The 18,948-nt window shown below is 53.8% G+C and overlaps 1 protein-coding gene across 2 annotated transcripts in view; it reads right to left on the bottom strand.

Annotated features, from left to right (window-relative positions):
• The window catches only part of GTF2IRD1 (GTF2I repeat domain containing 1), a 145,691-nt gene that overhangs the window by 102,378 nt on the left and 24,365 nt on the right, over positions 1-18,948 (bottom strand). The window lies entirely within an intron of this gene.

Genomic DNA, 18,948 nt, shown 5'->3' with positions numbered 1-18,948 from the left:
CGGCTCCCTTCTGCCTCTGCCTGGCATTCAAGGCCCTCCCCGCTCACATCCCCCCGACGGCTCCCTTCTGCCTCTGCCTGGCATTCAAGGCCCTCCCCTGCTCACACACCCCCCACGGCTCCCTTCTGCCTCCGCCTGGCATTCAAGGCCCTCCCCTGTTCACACACCCTCCATGGCTCCCTTCTGCCTCCGCCTGGCTTTCAAAGCCCTCCCTGTCTGGCCCCACCCCTCTCCTGGTCCTGACTCCGATCCCTCACCGCAACTCCCCTTCACACCCCATGCTGGAGACAATCCAAGCTTCACTGTTCCAAACGTACCAGCGCCCTTCCCGCCTCCCCAGCCTTTGCAGCTTCAGTTCCCTGTGCCCACAGTGCCCTTCCTGGCCCCTTGCCATCTGCTGATGGCCAATTCAGCTTTAACTGCCACCTCTGCTGGGAGGCGGCCCTCCTCCCGCCTGTCTGGTGCCTTTTCTGGGCTCCCCACCACCTCTGAGCCCTCTACACAGCTCTGAGCAGGCCACACGCTCCCTTGGGCAAGGCCGCTGCCCTGCCGGCCTCCATGCCATTGGGATTCTGGCCTCAGAGTTGTAGGACGATGCCTCAGGGGCTGTTCAGCTCAGACCAGGGCTTCCCCACGGCAGGACTTTATCCTGCTGTCATGGGGCCCTGGGAGGCCAGGTGCTCTCCCCGCCCCTGGGCTCCCCAGGCATGGAACAGCCGCCACTCCTGGCACCACCTGGCCCGGCCCAGGTACCCACTAGAAACAAAGATAACCCTCCCTGAGGTCCTGATTCTGTCCCGCCCCTCCCCTTCCTGACCCTGGGAATAAGGTCTGAGGGGCCCACCTGCAGACTGCTCTAGTGCTTGCTAGGCAGCTGCCCTTCTGCCAAGCAAAGGTGAGAGCAGCAGTCAGCACCCATGGGAAGGCCCCGTCACTCCAGGCTCTGCATGTGGCCCCTGACCCGGCCCTGGCAGCCCATGCAGGGGAGCTAGTGCGGAGCAGGGCTGCAGGCACCCGAGGTATCTGCAAGTCCCGCCCTCTCTGCTGCCTACAGACCAGAGGCCCAGGAGTCCATGCACATGGCCATAGCGGGCCAGACTGCCTTAAGGGACACCAAGCCCAGGGGTGGGATGGGGGCTCTGTGACAGTGCTTGCTCCCCCAGCTCCGCGAGGGCAAGGACCAGGTCTGTCTGTCACTGTGGCTCCCCCAGGGCCCAGCCCAGTGCCCAGGGTGCAGGACAGACCAGGGCCGTGGGGTCCAGCCACACACTATACTGGAAAAGTCTGAGATACTCACCCAGAACCAGGGTCTGAGGGCCTGACTCAGGCGTCAACAGAGTCAGAGGAACCAGCATGGACTGGAGTTTGGCTCTGGCCTTGGTTGTGGCCAAAATCAGCTACTTGGCTATGCATAAATATTGATTTTTAACAGCCAGTCAGTCAGCATTTGGCCAAAACATGTTTTTGGTTCACTTCTATTTACAAACTGTATTTCTTCTACAGGTTACAATTTTATAAGTTTGAAATCCATGGCATTATGGGATGCGAAGGGAATGGCAGGCCATGGGTGGGACATGTGTATGGACCAGGAGGAAGCCATGGTCACAGCAAGTGACAATCTGTGGGCATGAAGCCCACCCAAGGGTCTGCCCGGTGACCAGCCTCCATGAAGGACCCAGCTGAGAGGTGGCCTGCAGCAGCCAGGGCAGCCTGCCTGGGGGGCCTGAAGGCCTCATCGTGCCTCCTCTTCCTTCCCCTCCCCGTGGCCACCCAGGTGGCCAGTCCCTTGAGCCATTCCCAGAAAGGCCTCAGGCTGCTGGTCTCCCAGCCGCCGAGGCCCAAATCGAATCAGGACAAAATCAGGAAGGCACCAGACGGCCCTGGCGTCCTGACAGGCCCAGACACTGCTGGCTCCTTCCGCAGAGGTCCTAATCCACTTAGGGAGGAAGCAGGGCTGGCCAGCTGGGTGTGCTTGGGGAGCAGGAAGGGAGAAGACCACTCCCCATAAACACCCAGGGCCTCGAGAGGGGAGCAGGTGCGACGTGGCTGGGACTGCCAGGTGGGGCAGAGGGGCAAGAACGTGGGCCAGGAGCCAAGGCTGAGACCCGGCCCAGGCCCACTAGGCCCACGCTGGGTGAATGAATCACTGAAGTCCTGAGTTTTCTCATCTGTAAATGGGGCTAGTTCTAAACTGAAAAAGGAGTAGGGAAAAAAAATCACCCAATAATACCAAAAACTATTAAGAACAGAAGACACGTAGCATGATAGGGATTAACCAGGAAGCAAGAGCTGAAGGAGAAGCAGGAAGATAAGATCCCTGGGAAGAGGGGAGAGCGACACAGCCCGACCAGCCCGGGCACTGTCCAGTGGAGGGCAGGGGGGCGGGCTGGGGCCACGATAGGGGCCTGGGCAGGGGCCAGGCCGGAGGCCGTCCAAGCCCTACTCAAGGGCACCCAGGAGAGGTCATCAGAAGTGACGTCAGCAGAGGGAGGCGGGTGACAGACGGCTGGCTCCTGACCCGGGCACCCGCGTCCAGGAAGCCCTGGTGAAGAGGGAGTCAGCCACCCCTGGTTCCTGGGTGGGAGAGAGGAGGCAGGAGGCCACAAGGACACTGCCCCCAGGGTTTCCCGCCGGCTGCTCTGCAGGCTTCCTCCCTCCTCCAGGCTCCTCTGCCCAGTCCTCCTGGGGCTGACCACTCAACTTTGTGGCCCCGGGCTTGGTCCCAGACCCTCTCCTCTTCTCTGTCCAACTCCCTTCTCGCTGCTTTAAATGCCATAGACATGCCGGTGACTCCCCGGTTTACATCTCTAACCCTCTCTCCCTGAGATGCTGCCTCCCCTACAGCTCCGTCTGTTTAATAAGCAACTCAAACACGCATGGCCTCCAGCTTCTCATCAGACCTGCTCCTCCTCTGCTGTCCACTCGGGGGCTTAGGCAGAAAACCTGGGCGTCTTGCTTGATTCCTTTCTCCCATGCTTCCTAAACAATCCACCAGAGTCCTGCTAGCTCAGCTCCAAAATGCATCCAAATCTGTCTACCTCTGCCCACGGCCAGGCCACCTCTGCCCACGGCCAGGCCACCTGTCTCCATGGCCAGGCCACCTCCTGTCCACACCACGACACCAGCCTGACACTGGGCTCCTGCCTCCTCCTGTCCCAGGCACAGTCCCACCACCAAACAGCAGCCACAGGGACCTTGCTCCACATGAACCTCATGTCACTCTCCTGCTTAGAAACTCCCAGTGGACAGTTTCCCACTGTACACAGACGTGCTCAAGGCCATTAGTGGGGTGTAGTGGAGATGCGGTCTGTCTGTCTCTCTGAAGCTGCATCAGGACTCTGTTCCTCACACCCGTGGTGAATCGAGGACCACGAATGACCTGCTGACCCAATTCACAGCTGACATGCAGCTAGGGTGACCAGCTCACCCTGGTTTGCCCAGGATGCTCCTGAGTTTAGCACTGGAAGTCCTGTGGTCCAGGAAACTCTCAGTCCTGGGCAAACTGGGACTGTTGCTCACCCCACGTCACAGGAGTCCAAGTGCCTATCTCAGCAGCTGAGAACGCAACAAGGAATCCAGCAAGGAAAAGGAGCTGGTGGGCATTTCAGATCCTGCCTTTGGGCCCAAAACTTCACTTATACAAGGTGAGAGACAGGCTGGGGGCTACTCTAGGGAGGGGACAAAGAGAGGGGCGCCCCCAAGCAGGGCGAACACAAGGTGAGGAGAAGAATCCATGGGCCAGAGGTGGGGGACAGTCTCGTCCCACGAAGCCCCCCCGCCCCCACCAAGGGCTGAGCTGGGGTGGGTGGAGGGAGGGGAACCGGGAGGATCCCTGGACTAAGAGGCCTGGGTCCAGCCCCCGGCCAGCCGGAGCACCACTGGGTAACATCAGCCACATTGCTCAAGTGTGGGCCTCACTCTGCCCACCTGGAAAGCAGGCAGGTGGGGCAGCAGTCGCCAACACCTGCTGCTCCAACTCCCCGATTCCTGCCCCGCTCCAAGCTCTAGGTGACAGGTTCACAGTGGGGCACAGAGGATTCTACCCCACAGCCAGGGTCTCTGGGGATGTTTCCACTCCGAATCCCAACTCCAGTTTCTAGGAAGCTCAGCTTTTGCTGCCAGCCTGCCGCCCACTGCCACCTCCCTCCCCACCAGGACTCCTTGCCCAGACACGGGCAGCTTAGCTGGAGCCTGGCCTGCTCCCGAGTCAGAGACCGGCCGAGCATGTCCATATCTGAATTGGGCTGACCCGGCCCCAAGGTATATCTGTCTGCAGGGTGGGGGCCCCCTTACAGGGCCACTCCAGTGGGGCCCTGGGGCCAGGGAGACCAGACAGGACTGCAGCCGGGGTTCCAATCCTCAGCATCCTATATGAGACACTCCTGGTCAGCTGGGAGGCTAAGGAGGGGTGTGTCTGCATCTCTCCCCGGGCTTTCTGCTGCCCACAGTCTGGATATCTGGGCAGACAGGTGCTGCCATGGCTGGTACCTGACTCCCACCCCCTCTCCGCCCCGCCCCACGACCGGGTGAAGTGCAGCCCGGTGGAGGTGTGAAGAGGGTGCAGAGGCAGGAACACGAGGCTGCAGACAGACCCCCAGCTCGGCCCACATCAAAACCCTCTCTCCCCATCCGTCACCCTAGATGGTCCCTGCACCTGAGGGTTCAACACCACCCTCTCCCACCCCCAAGGCCCCACTGCTAGCTCCTCCCTCCCTTCCCAGGCTGAAGAGCCGCCCTTAGGCCACAGGTCAGTGGCTGCCCACCAGGGACCCTTGACCCCTCCCCCCGGATGCTGTATGCAGTTGACAAGCATTCTGACACTGGTGACCTCTGCCCCAGGCTCAAGGCAGGACAGAGCACACTGTATCGATTTGAAAGGCAAAGAAACCAAGACCTAGAGGCAGGGACTTTTTTTTTCAAGTTAGTGACAAAGCCAGCAGGAGACTCAGGACACTGGACACAGCCTCCATGGGACATGGCTCTATCTCAATGGGACAAGCCGAATCATGGAACTCTACCTGCTGTGACAGGCCAGCTGGATGGTTAGCTGGGCGCACAGAGCTGCCACCCTCCTGGCTGGTGGCGAGCCTAGAGGAAATGAGGGAGGGTTTGGGTATTTGATGGCGGAGGCCCAAGGCTCCAGCGCTCACACCAGGGCTGAGGGTACCAGAGACACAGAGAGGACACCCAAAGGGGCCCAGAGCCCACACAGTAAGTGCCGAGAAAATGATGCCCGGCCTGGACGTCTGCACCTGGCATCTCCGGCCAGGGCTCGGCCGCCACCTTCTCTAGCTTGGGGACAGCAGAGCCAGGACCAGCCCATCTAGAGGGCAGGAGGGAGGGCGACGGGGCCATCTCCACATGCGGGGGCTGGTCAGGCCCCTGGTATATGCCTTATTCTCACAGCCACCTCACTTTACAGATGAGGAACTTGAGGCTAAAGTGTCTTGCCCAAGATCCCCACATCCGGGAAGTGGCAATGCTGGGATCAGCCCCTGGATCACACGGACCCAATCTTCAGGCCACTTCCCCGGAACATCGACAGATCAGCGGAAACCCCTCAGCACCCTGCTTCCCTGCCCTCGGGGGGGCAGCTGAGGAGACCCCAGGGCCTGCAGGCCAGGGCCCAGAGCCCAGGACCACACTCAGGCAAACGCCGACCCTGGTCAATGGCCTACTGGAATCCAGACCCCCACCTCAGCTCTTCCCCCCAGTCTCTCCCAAACTTCAGAAAAGTACGTGTGAGCAAGCCTGCGTGCGTTTGAGCATGCGTGATGGTATGCGTGTGTATAAAAGAGAGTGTATGTGTGAGTGTGAGAGATAGAAAGAATGGGGCACACTACACACACACAAACAGACCCCAGGCCAGAGTGACACTGAGAGGCCTGGCCCACCAGGCTGGGGGAGGAGGGCCACTTGTACCCCCTGGCCTGGGGTTGAACCAAGACACAAACATCACCAGCTCTCACACAACCAGCATCTTCAGCATTCCACTGAATTCTCAGAAAACCACCACGAGGTCTTACTTTACCCCCATTTTACATCTGGAGAAACTAAGGCACGGAGAGGCTATGCACTTTGCCCAAGGTCTCCTGCAGCAAGGAGGAGACCACCCATGAGCCAGGTCCGCCCAGTCCCAAGGCAGGCCAGGCCAAGGCGCACATGTCGGTGCCTCCGTCGCCCCCGCTGCCCCCCACAGCTTCACATCTCACTGGGGTGCGTTCATACACTCTGTCCATTTTCCACATCCTGGCTGAACTCAAGAGCTGGACTCATTCTCTGTGCTTATCAGCCACCCAGCGAGGCTACCTGGCCATCAGCTGGCTCAAGGTCCGGAGGCAGCATGTGAGGGTGGGGCAGGCTGCAGCAGCTCAGCAGAAGCTGGAGGCCTGGTCACCCATTAGGGAGGCCGGGGGAGGCAGCTTGGGCGCTTCTCTGTTCTCCCGGCACCCTCCACTCATCCACTAAAAACCTGCTGGGAGCTGCTCTGCGCCAGGCCCTGGGCCACAGACTTAGGCCCCACCTGCCGTCCTAGTGCTCCTGGGCAGACACGCCCACACAGAGGGGGAAATGAGAACACACCGGGAAGCTGGCTGAGACACATAGCCTGACACGGGAGAAAACAGTGACCCCTTTTATTTAAACACTATTCATTTATTTTTAGGGACCAGGGGTCCGCCAGGAGCACTGGTGGCACAGTGGTTAAGATCTCGACTGCTATTCAAAAGATCAGCAGTTCAAATCCACCTGCCGTTCCTTAGAAACCCTATGGGGCACTTCTACTCTGTCCTATCGGGTGACTATAAGTCGGAATCAACTTGATGGCAATGGGTTTGATTTGGTTTAGGGGTCTGTCAAACAAGGCTTCTGCATGACTGTTGAGATGGGTTTTGAAGGGAGAATAGGAGTTCTCTGGATGCACGAATCACAATATTGTCATCTCTACTGAGAGAGGCAGAGGAAGAAGGTTGATTAGGAGATAAACAACTCTCGTTCCAGGGTGCACAGAGGTGTTTGGTGGTACTCACTGAGCGTCCACTCTAAGATCAGAGCTGATGCTGGAATGAGAAAAGGGGAGGGAGGAAGAAGACAGAAGGGTTCACCTGGCAAGTACATCTCTGATCCAGAGGTGAGTGTGAACACTAGCAACCCAAACACACGTGCAATCACACACGTGTGCACATGTGCATACCCTAACGTACACCCTCCTGGCACCAATCCCAGTACAGTCCATCGGGATGCAATGAGCACACTCAGAGAAGGCAGCTACGTCCTGCCCCGCAGAGCCAGGACAGAGAGGCGGACAAGACACAGCTCTGCCCTCACAGGGTTCACCCCCAGTCCTGCAGAGTCAGGACAGAGAGGTGGACAAAACACATCACAAGGCTCACCCCTAGCCCCAGAGTGCAGGGACAGAAAGGTGGATAGGACACAGGCTTGCCCTCATGGGGCTCACACCCACCCCTACAGTGCCGGGACCGAGGGGCAGACAGAACACAGCCCTGCCCTCATGGGGCTCACCCCCAGCCCTACAGTGCCGGAACCAAGGTGCGGACAGGACACAGCCCTGCCCTCATGGGGCTCACCCGCATCCCTACAGTGCCGGAACCGAGGGGTGGACAGGACACAGTCCTGCCCTCATGGGGCTCACCCCCAGCCCTACAGTGCCGGAACCAAGGTGCGGACAGGACACAGCCCTGCCCTCATGGGGCTCATCCCTATCCCTACAGTGCCGGGACCGAGGGGCAGACAGGACACAGGCCTGCCCTCACGGGGCTCACACCCAGCCCTGAGTACAGGGACAGAGAGGTGGACAGGACACAGCCCTGCCCTCATGGGGCTCAGCCTAGCCCCGGAGTACAGGGACAGAGAGGTGGACAGGACACAGCCCTGCCCTCACGGGGCTCACCCCCAGCCCTGCAGAGCCAGCACCACGGGGCAGACAGGACACAGCCCTGCCCTCACGGGGCTCACACCCAGCCCTGAGTACAGCGACAGAGAGGTGGACAGGACACAGCCCTGCCCTCATGGGGCTCAGCCTCGCCCCGGAGTACAGGGACAGAGAGGTGGACAGGACACAGCCCTGCCCTCATGGGGCTCAGCCTCGCCCCGGAGTACAGGGACAGAGAGGTGGACAGGACACAGCCCTGCCCTCATGGGGCTCACCGCCCCGTCAAGAACCACTGCCACACAGCAAGCTGACCTGACCTGTGCTTTGATCTGACCCATCCAGGCTCCCAGCCTCAATGCCCACTGCCCTCCCTCCATCCTGCAGGTCCCTAGACACTCCTTGACCTCTTGCTCCTGGGCCTTAGCACATGCTGTTCCCTTTGTGTCTTACTCATCTAGTGTTGCCGTAAAAGAAACAGCACGAGTGGATGGCTTTAACAAAGAGAAATTTATTCTCTCACAGTCTAGAAGGCTAGAAATTCGAATTCAGGGTACTAGCTCCAGAGGAAGGCTTTCTCTGTCTATGGGCTCTGGAGAAAGGTTCTTGTCATCAATCTTCCCCGGTTGAGGAGCTTCTCAGCACAAGGATCCCAGGTCCAAAGGACGCGCTATTCTCCTGGTTCTTGTTTCTTGGTGGTATATGAGGTCCCCATATCTCTCTACTTGCTTCTCTCTTTTATATCTCAAAAGAGACTGGCTTAAAACACAATCTAATCTTGTAGACTGAGTCCTGCCTCATTAACATAACTGCTGCTAATCCCATCTCATTAACATCATAGAGATAGGATTCACAACACATAGGAAAATCACATCAGATGACAAAATGGTGGACAATCACAAGATACTGGGAATCATGGCCTAGCCAAGTTGATACACATATTTTTTGGGCAACACAATTCAATTCATGACACTTTGTCAGAAACATCCTTTCCCTTTGTCTGGGTAACTCCTAACTGGTCAGGCACATAGGCACCTCCTGTCCTGACCCTCTGGGATGGGCGGATGCCCCTTGGCCAGGCCCCAAAGTCCATTCTTCCCTGCTCCCCATACCTCCCCTCTGCCAGGATGCAGGCTTATCTGGGTCCCATGAGACCACCAGCTCCTGGAGGACAGGCCCCATTCCTTTCCTCTGTGCACCCTGGGCCTGCCCATAAGAATTAGGGAACATGAAGAAGGTACGGAGGGACGACAGAGGGGACAGCACGGCCAAAGGCAGTGAGGCACAAGTGAGCAGAATGGGGGAGGAGCAACCAGAGCCCAGGATGTGTGGGTCTGGGGCGAGGGTGGGAGGGAGCTGACCACTGGAGCACTTCCAACCCAGAGCACGGTCAGGATTCTGGGACGTGTCCAGGAGAAAGCACCCCGCACTCCGTTCTACCCTAGCCAGAGCCTGGGCCAGGAGCCCACATCCCTTCTAGACCCTGGGTACTCAGGACCCTGGAATTCACCGGCCAAATGGGTTCTGGCTCTGGGCCCCCAGGAGGCCTCTTCTCTGGTGGTTTTAAAACACAACAGCAAATCCTTTGACACTCCTCCCATCCAGAACCAATGCCAACTGCCATGGAGCCCATTCCAACTCACAGCGACCCCATGCATGTCAGAGTAGAACTGTGCCCTGTAGAGTTTTCAACGGCTGATTTTTTTGTAAGTACATCACCAGGCCTTTCTTCTGAGGTGACTCTAGGTAGACCTGAACCTCCAACCTTTGGGTAGCAGCCAAGCACATTAACTGTTTGCACCACCAGGGACCCGGCCTCCCATTCTGAGGTGAGATCTAATGTCCCTCCTCATGACTATGGGCCAGCCTCAATGACTCACTTCTAACCAGCAGAATGTGCTAGAAATGAGCAAGGGGACTTCCAAGGCTAAGTCCCACAAGGTGACAGGCTTCTCCTCCCTCTCTGAAACACCCACCTTTGGAGCCCTGAGCTGACATGTAAGAGGTCCAGCTATGCTGAAGATAGTCCCTCCTGGAGAGACCAAGTGGAGAGAGAAGGCTGCGGAGCCCTGACGTTTTCCCAGCCCAGGTGCCAGACCCCAGTCACCATCGACTGCAGTCACAGGTGAGACTTTCAGCAAGAACCACCTTGCTGAGCCTACTCAGACCCCAAAGAGAACCAGAAATAAATGATGACTTAGTCTGGGTTATTTGTTAAACAGTGACAGATGGCTGACACACCACAAGGGTAGACCATGCAGCTGCAGGTGCACCCCTGGGCCTGAGGGGTGGCCATGGGGCAGCTGTTGGGAGGGTGAACAGAGCTTGGGCATATAAGATGGGGTACCCACCTGCATGTGCACAAGACCCCTGGCTCGTGGGACAGGGCTGGGGTGGGAAGAAACAGGGAGGGCCAGCTGGGAACCTCCACGTGCCCTCCTTTCCCTAGACAGCGTATACATTCTGTTGCAGAACAGATGCCCCAGTTTGACCGTGGAGACCTGTGGTAAGCTGAAAAGTGGCCCCAAAAGATATCTACACCCTAATCTCTGGATCCTGTAAATGTTATGTGAAAAAAAAAGGCATTTTTGAGGATGTGATTAAGCTAAGGATCTCAGCCCGGAGTATCTGGGCAGGCCCTAAATGCAATTGCATGTATAATTCCACCTGAGTTTCACAGTGCTGCTATGACAAAAATACCACAAATGGGTGGCTTTAACGAACAGAATTTTATTTTCTCACAATTCAGGAGGCTAGAAGTCCGAATTCAGGGCACCGGCTCTAGGGGAAGGCTCTCTGTCTGCCCCAGGGGACACTCCTCTCAGCTATTCTTAGTGTTCCTTAGAGATCTAACATGGCACCTATCTTTCCTATCTGTGCTTGCTTGTCTCTGCGTCTAACCTGCTCTTCTTCTATCTCAAAAGTCTTTAGGTTTAAGACACACCCTACACTGATATGGCTTCATTAATATAACGAAGAAAACCCTATTCCCAAAGAAGATTACATCCACAGGTACAGGGGTTAGGTTAACAACACATATTTTGGCAGGACATAATTCGGTCCATAACACCTCGTTAAGAGTGGGGCAGGAAGCAGAGACATGTGAAGACGTGGGCCTTGAAGGTTAACATGATGTGGGCCACAAACCCCACAGAAGCTGCAGGGCAAGGAATGGATTCTCCTCCAGAGGGACACCTTGACTCTGGCCCAGCGAAACTGATTTCCAACTTCTGGTCTACAGACCATTAGAGAATGAATTTCTGTTGTTTTAAGCCACCACATCTGTGGTCATTTGTCATTGTAGCCACAGGAAACTAGTAAGGACCCCTTTGCTCCACACCCCTTCACATGGCCTCATCCCCAGCGCAGAACTCTGCAAAGGTCAGGCCCAGGTTTGCTGGAAAGTTCTCCATTCCCTTCCCCATTAGAAACCCAAACAGAGGTGCCGCTGGAGAGGGCTGGATTCTTCCGGGAGCCAGGAAGCTCGTCTGCCTGGCATCTCGCTGCCCTCAGTACCAGCTGGGGTGTTGGAGCCAGTGAAGAAAACACACCGACCACGCGGGGCGGGAAAGGCAAGTGCACACACCACCCAAACACGGCCCCCGCACCAGCCGCTGCCATATGCTTGTGTTTCTGGAAAAACAGGCTTGACAGAACAAGCAAAAAGAAACATCCCCCCCCTTTGGGGAGAGATCCCTCCTTCCAGCACCTCCTCACCACTGACAACTCCATCTCCTGTCCCAGGGGCTACACACTGGGGTTGAAATTACTGGGTCCTGCCCCCTCCACTGTCCACCCATCACTGTAGTTGAAGAATTCTGATTCATACCCCAAAAACAATGGCTGGGTAGCTGGTGGGGGTCTTATACCCAGCTGCACAGCAAGGGAAGGCAGTCTGGTATGTGGTCAGGACATCTGAGTACCCATCCTAGCTCTGTCTCCTGGAAGACCCCAAGGGCTGCCCCCAAATCCTTTCCTGCTTCTTGCTAACAGAGACGATCTAAAGGTAGGTGCTTGGGCAGCTGGGCCCTCTTCAGCCCTGGGGCTGGAACTTGTTGTGTGTCATGGAGTCAATTTTAACTCATAGTGAGCCTATATGACAGGGTACGTCATGGACTGAATTGTGTCCCCCAAAATACCTGTCAACTTGGCTAGGCCATGATTCCCAGTATTGTGTGACTGTCCACCATTTTGTCATCTGATGTGATTTTCCTATGTATTATAAATCCTATTTCTATGATGTTAATGAGATGGGATAAGTGGCAGTTATGTTAATGAGGCAGGACCCAATCTACAAAATCAGATTGTATTTTAAGCCAATCTCTTTGGAAATGTAAAAGACAGGAGGGAGCAGAGAGCCAGGGGGACCTCATACCACCAAGAAAGCAGTGCTGGGAACAGAACATGTCCTTTAGACCTGGGGTTCCTGCTCAGGGAAGCTCCTAGTCCAGGGGAAGATTGATGACAAGGACCTTCCTCCAGAGCCGACAGAGAGAGAAAGCCTTCCCCTAGAGCTGGCACCCTGAATTTGGACTTCTAGCCTACTGGACCGTGAAAGAATAAACTTCTCTTGGTTAAAGCCATCCACTTGTGGTATTTCTGTTATAGCAGCACTAGATGACTAAGACAGGGTACAACTGCCCCACTGAATTTAAGGCTATATATAATCTTGATGGAAGCGGATCGCCAGGTTTTTCTCCCTCAGAGAGGCTGCTGGATTCAAACTGCCGACCTTTCGGTTAGCAGCCGAGCTCTTAACCATTGCTCCACTAGGACTCCTTAGGGGGTGGATCTCGGTGGTTAGCAAAGGCTTCAATCAGGACAATTCTATTCCCCCTACCTGCGGTTGGTTAAGAAGGAGCATGTGACCCAATTCTGGCAAATGAGAAACAAGGGGGTTCAAAGAAAGTTCTTGTTCTTTTAGAAAAGGACCGAAGCCAGGGACTGAAGTCAGGGACGGCCTCCTCCTTCTACATGTGAGGCAGCCAGCTTGGGGCCACGAGAAGAGGAGGATGGCAGAGCGGGCCCTTGGTGACACCAGATCCGCCACCTCCAGACTTTCGGCTGAGATAATGAACGTCCACATTGCTCAAGCCGCTTCTCGTGGAGGCTTCGTTTACTTGCAGTTAAAAGCATCCTACTCAGTTCAGCCTTCACCAGTTGTGTGGCCTCCAGTTTATTCCCAAATCACTCATTTGTTTTGGTGTCTGACAATGAATTTAATAATAGACCATACAATCACCCTCCTCTACCGTCATTGATGTTAGCTGTTGCTGAGTCAGCCCCCAACGCATGGCAACCCCATGCACAACAGAACAAAACACTGCCCAGTCCTGCACATCCCCATGATTGGTTGTGGACTGGACCATTGTGATCCATACGGTTTTCATGGGCTGATTTCTGGAAGCAGAATGCCAGGCCTTTCTTCCTAGCTGTCTTAGTCTGGAAGCTCTGCTGAAACCTGTTCAGCATCATAGCAACACGCAAGCCTCCACTGACAGACAGGTGGTAGCTGTGACTGAGGTGCATTGGCAGTGAATGGAACCCCAGTCTCCTGCATGGAAGGTGAGAGTTCTACCCCTGAGCCACCAATGACCCCTCAACTAAAAAACAAAGTGCTCCCATTCCCAGGCTCCCCAGCCACCAGGGATGGCTACTGTTATGGATTGAATTGTGTCCCCCAAAAATGTGTATTCTGGATCCTGGCCTCTATACCTATGGTTGTAATCCCATTTGGGAGTGGGTTTTCTTTGTTATGTTAATGAGGCAGGATTAGTGTAGGGTATGTCTTAAATCGATCTCTTGAGATATAAAAGAGCAGATTGAGTAAGCAACCAAGCAGGCAAGGATGCCCTGCCACAACACTGCCAAGGAACAGAAGCTGAAAAGAAACGACTTTCCCTAAGAGCCAACAGAGAAAGAAAGCCTTCCCCCAGAGCTGGCGCCCTGAACTTCTAGCCTCCTAGACTGTGAGAGAACAAACTTCTGTTTGTTAAAGTCACCCAGTTGTGGTATTTCATTACAGCAGCACTAGATGACTCAGACAGCTACAGAACGCCGTTCTGGCCAACAAGAAAGGCATAGGTCCCCGAGGACTCTGTACCCCAATAAAAAGGCAGGGCTTCCAAGGAAGCAGGGCTGCGCTGCGCCATCCCTGTCTACTCTGCCTGCCTGGATGACCAAAGCCCCTGCCTAGGACAGAGGAGCCAGAGAACACGAGGTGCCGGTCCGTCTGATGTCCCTGAGCAGTTGCACCAGGCAGGGCTGGACCACCACCTCCAGACTTCTTTTGTTTTTATTGTTGTTCTTTAAGTTTACAAATTCAAGTTAGTCTCTCATACAAAAATTTATACACATTGTTATGTGACCCCAGTTGCTCTCCCTATACTGTGACAGCACATTCCATCTTTGCACCCCGTATTTCCCGTGTCCATTCAACAAGCTCCTGACCCTCTCTGCCTTCCCATCTCACCTCTGGACAGGAGCTGCCTACTTAGTCTCATGTATCTACTTGAGCTAAGCAGCACACTCTTCACAAGTATCATTTTGTGTCCTACAGTCCAGTCTAATCTTTGTCTGAAGAGTTGGCCTTGGGAATGGTTTTAATTCTCGGTTGACAGAGAGTCTGGGGGCCATGCCTTCTGGGGATCCTCCAGTCTCAGACCATTAAGTCTGGCCTTTTTACGAGAATTTGAGTTCTACACCCCACTTTTCTCTTGCTCCATCTGGGACTCTCTGTTGTGTTCCCTGTCAGGGTGGTCATTGGTGGTAGCCAGGGACCATCTAGTTCTTCTGGTCTCAAGCTAATGAAGTCTCTGGTTTATGTGGCCCTTTCTGTCTCTTGGGCTAATACTTTCCTTGTGTCTTTCATGTTCTTCACTCTCCTTTACTCCAGGTGATTGGGACCAATTGATGCATCTTGGATGGCCACTCACTAGCTTTTAAGACCCCAGACACCACTCACCAAAGTAGGATGCAGAACATTTTCTTAATAAACTTTGTTATACCAATTGACCTAGATGTCCCCTGAAAGCATGGTCCCCAGACCCCCGCCCCTGCTACTCTGTCCCTCGAAGTTTTTGGTTATATTCAGGAAACTTCTTAGCTTTGGTTTAGTCCAGGTGTGCTGACTTCCCCTGTAGCGTGTGCTGTCCTTCCCTTTACCTAAGATGATTCTTCTCTACTATCTAGTGAATAGCCCTTGTAACCATTAAAGAATGTTTCTTCTCTGTTTAAACCTTTTCTTGAGTTCTTATAATAGTGGTCTTATACAATATTTGTCCTTTTCTGACTCAATTTACTCAGCGTAATGCCTTCCAGATTCCTCCATGTTATAAGATGTTTCATGGATTCATTGTTGTTCTTTATTGTTGCGTAGTATTCTGTTGTGTGAATATACCATAATTTGTTTATCCATTCGTCCGTTGATGGGCATGTAGGCTGTTCCATCTTTTTGCTATTGTGAACAGTGCTGCAATCCAGACTACTTGTTGCACGAGAAACACACCTCTCACTCCTCAAGCCTCTGCTTCTCAGGTTACTCGCAGCTGAATGCATTCCTACCAGAAACAGATCTTATGATATGCATTGTCAAATTTTGATTCACTTATGGCTCCACTTTAGGCCACAACACTTGTTTTACTTTCTTCTTTATACCATCTCACTATATTTTGTTTCTTTCTAAGTCTTTCAAATCACTTCCAAAATAAGCTAGGATATGAATAAAAATAAATAAATCCAACAAACTTTTAAAAGCCCTGGTGCCAGGCACTGTTCAAGAATGAAAAACCCTGCCTTCCAGGATGCTAGTCTAATGAGCAGGTTATTTAGTCTCCCTAAACCTCACTTTTTTCATCTGTAAAATGGGCCAAATTATAACTACCTCACTGCATTGTTGGGAGGATTAAATAACAAGGCTAGTTGAACTACTGGGATCTGTTTGTTTGTTTTTTTAATAATTTATTTTTGTTGTTGCTGAGAATATACACAGCAAAAAAAGACACCAATTCAAGCCTCTCCATGTACATTTCAGTGACATTGATGACATTTTCTGAGCTGTGCAATCATTGCCCCCTCCTTTTCTGGATCATCTTCCTCCTCCATTAACATAAATTCACTGCCACTGGGATCTATTTCTAAAGGCCTCGGTCTCCGAGACTCTCTGATAAATCTCACTATTTATCAATCCTCCTCACTGGGGAAAGTCTGCCCAAGTATCAAGCTCGAGTTTCTCCTGCTGCAGCCCCCACCTGCTTCCTCCTATCAGGGCATCTGCAGACACAGAGGATGTCTGTCATCCTGCGTCTGCCACGACCCCACTCACCAAGCCTCTGAGTCCCACCCCAAGCTACCCCAGGTCCTTTGCCTCAGTTAACAGTGTCAGAGGTAGCAAGCCCCACCCTGGCAGGTACCCAATGCTGGACAAAGTCTCCGTGGAATGTCGCATGGAGGAACTCAAGCTCTAGCTAAGGGGTTGAAAGAGGTAACTTTCAGGTCCCTGCCAAGTTTGAGATCCTGTATTTTAGCACTGTTGATGATCAATAATAAAAACAACAGTTACAATAACAGCGGCTGCTCCCAGTGACTGAGCACGATCACGTGGCACCCAATGTGCTAGGACCAGTTACGAGTCCAGATCCCACGAATGGCTCCTGAAGTACTACACCAAGTCTGCTTTCCTTCACATCACTGTTCAGCAGCAGTTACAGGGATACAGGCTTTGGTTCAACAGAAGGAAACACTTTCCGACTGGGAGGATTACCCCCAATGGAAGAGCAGGCTGCCTTGCAGGCAGTGAGTTCCCCATCACTGGGGCAGTCAAGTGAAAGTTGTCCACTTATCAAGGCTCTTAAAGAGAGGGTCAGGGCATCCAGGAGACGTTGGCACTATCTACAAGGATGCCTCCTTGGCCGTGGGGCAATGTGGGCCGAGGTCAAGGTCAGCTCAATTTTTGTAAAAAGTGAGCCGAGCTGGTACATGGAACTGTGAGAGCAAACAAACTCAAACCATGCTAGAAAACAAACTCTTAGCACTTTCAAGTGTACGCGACGGTGTCAGAGTTCAGAGCTGGATGGACCCTCATCCAACCGCCTCCACGTCCATGAGTAGAAACTAAGGCCCAGAGGGGACAGGCTGGACCCCAGCTCTTTGGACACCCAAACAAGTCATCCCCCATGTGCTTAGCTGCTATGCTGGTAACAGATTCTTTCCTCTTCACTAGAGCAGGCTCTTCAGGGAAACAAACTTTATTTCCCTGACACTCAACGATAATTCAGACAGAATTCTAACTTCTGTGCAGTGTCCACGTGTTCACTTCCACCGCACCCTCCCTGGTGCCTCGTGTGTTGGAAAAGACATCAGACATATGAACAAACCACAATGACATGCAACACCACATCTGAATTGCTCAAATATGATGACAGAAGCAGGCACAAAAGGTCACACTGTAGGACTTCATTTATGGAAAGGTCAAAAGCACAAGCTACGATGCTGGCAGTCAGGAGGGTGGTGACGCTGTGTGTGCGGGGTGCAGGTGGTAGTGACCATGAGAGGGGTTCCGTGAGCAGGGGGCTTACAATGTTGTTTCTTAATCTGGGTGCTGGTTACCCGTGTGGTTTCGTTTGTAAAAACGTACTGAGCTGTTACACTTGCAATGGAATCTCTGAGCAGTGTACATGGTTAACATGCTCCACTGCTAACCAAAAGGTTGGAGGTTCAGGTCCACCCAGAGGTGCCTCGCAAGAAAGGCCTGGCTATCTACTTCCAAAAAATCAAGCCATTGAAAACCCTATGGAGCAGAGTTCTACCCTGACACACATGGGGTCAGCATGAGTTGGACTGATGTGACAGCAACTATTTGGTTCACTTACAATAAATAACTTTTTTTTTCAATGAAATGTTTTTAAAAAACATGAGGAACTGGGTCACCCAGTTAGACAACAGAAAACAGCACAGTTATCCCTTTCCAATCCTGTCCTGCTTCAAGTAACAGGGTGCAGTCTTCGGCCCATCCTGCCTACAAGCAGACAGCTAGGAGAGTCTGCCCAGACTTGCTCTGCAAACCAGACCCCACACTGTGGCCAGGTGCTTTCTCAGCCCAGCAGCCCCAGAACATCAGGTCCAATGATAAATCCCAGCTCCCCCTCAGCAGGGCCTCAGGCCACATGGTCCTCTTGGCAGAGTGATTTGGTGACACCTCTCAAGAGGTTTAACCATGTTCACACTCTTCATAACTTCTAATGCTATAAATCTACCCTGAAAACATTATCTGAAATGTAAAGATTTATATGCAAAGATGTTTCACTGAAGCACTTCATAATATCACAAACACCCACCCACACACACAAAGGGGACACGGCAGACAATCAGAGCGCCCAATGGGGGCTGAAACCAACGCTGCGCGCCTTGGCCTGAAGACTCGGCTGACCAGCTGGCCTGGGAGCTCCAGACTGTTCACCGCAGCAGACAGGCCCAGGAATGCCTTTTCTTCCCTCTGCTTTTTAGTACTTTGTAAATTATCAACGATAAGTAGGCATTCCTTTTACAATTTGTAAAGAAATAACAGAAACCTCATTCTTAAAAAAAAATAAACCACCAACCAACATGGCAGGAAAGCAGGGCCTCTCCCTGCCCCCCAGGTCCCCAGGCAAGGACAAAGGGCAGGGCTCAGGGAGGCACAGGATTCCAGCTGCTTCCAGGCGAACACAAGGAGGCCGCTGCCTTCTCCTCACGGAGCTGGGGTAAGGGGCAGATGTGTGGCCTGGCCATGGGAAGCCCATCTCCCCTCAGTCCAAGCTTCCAGAGAGAGGGCTTCATCCCTCTCAGGTGGGGAGGGGGGCTCAGGAAGGTGGGCTCCTCTCAGACTGGGCCTCCCAGGGATGAGCCAGGGCCATGTCCTGTGCTCTGGGCACTTAAGACAACAACCAGAACTCTCAAACTCAGGCTCTCCAGGGGAGATGGGGGTCCTGTTGGTGGTATGGGGGTACAGTGCCCCAGGCCTGCCCCACTAGGCCAGGAGGCCGCTTGGGCAGGCACACAGCTCTCCAGGGGAGATGGAGGAC

This window comes from Trichechus manatus, unplaced genomic scaffold (assembly GCF_000243295.1).
Source record: "Trichechus manatus latirostris isolate Lorelei unplaced genomic scaffold, TriManLat1.0 scaffold00077, whole genome shotgun sequence".
Lineage (NCBI taxonomy): Eukaryota > Metazoa > Chordata > Mammalia > Sirenia > Trichechidae > Trichechus > Trichechus manatus.
This window is presented reverse-complemented; position numbering and strand designations above follow the sequence as displayed.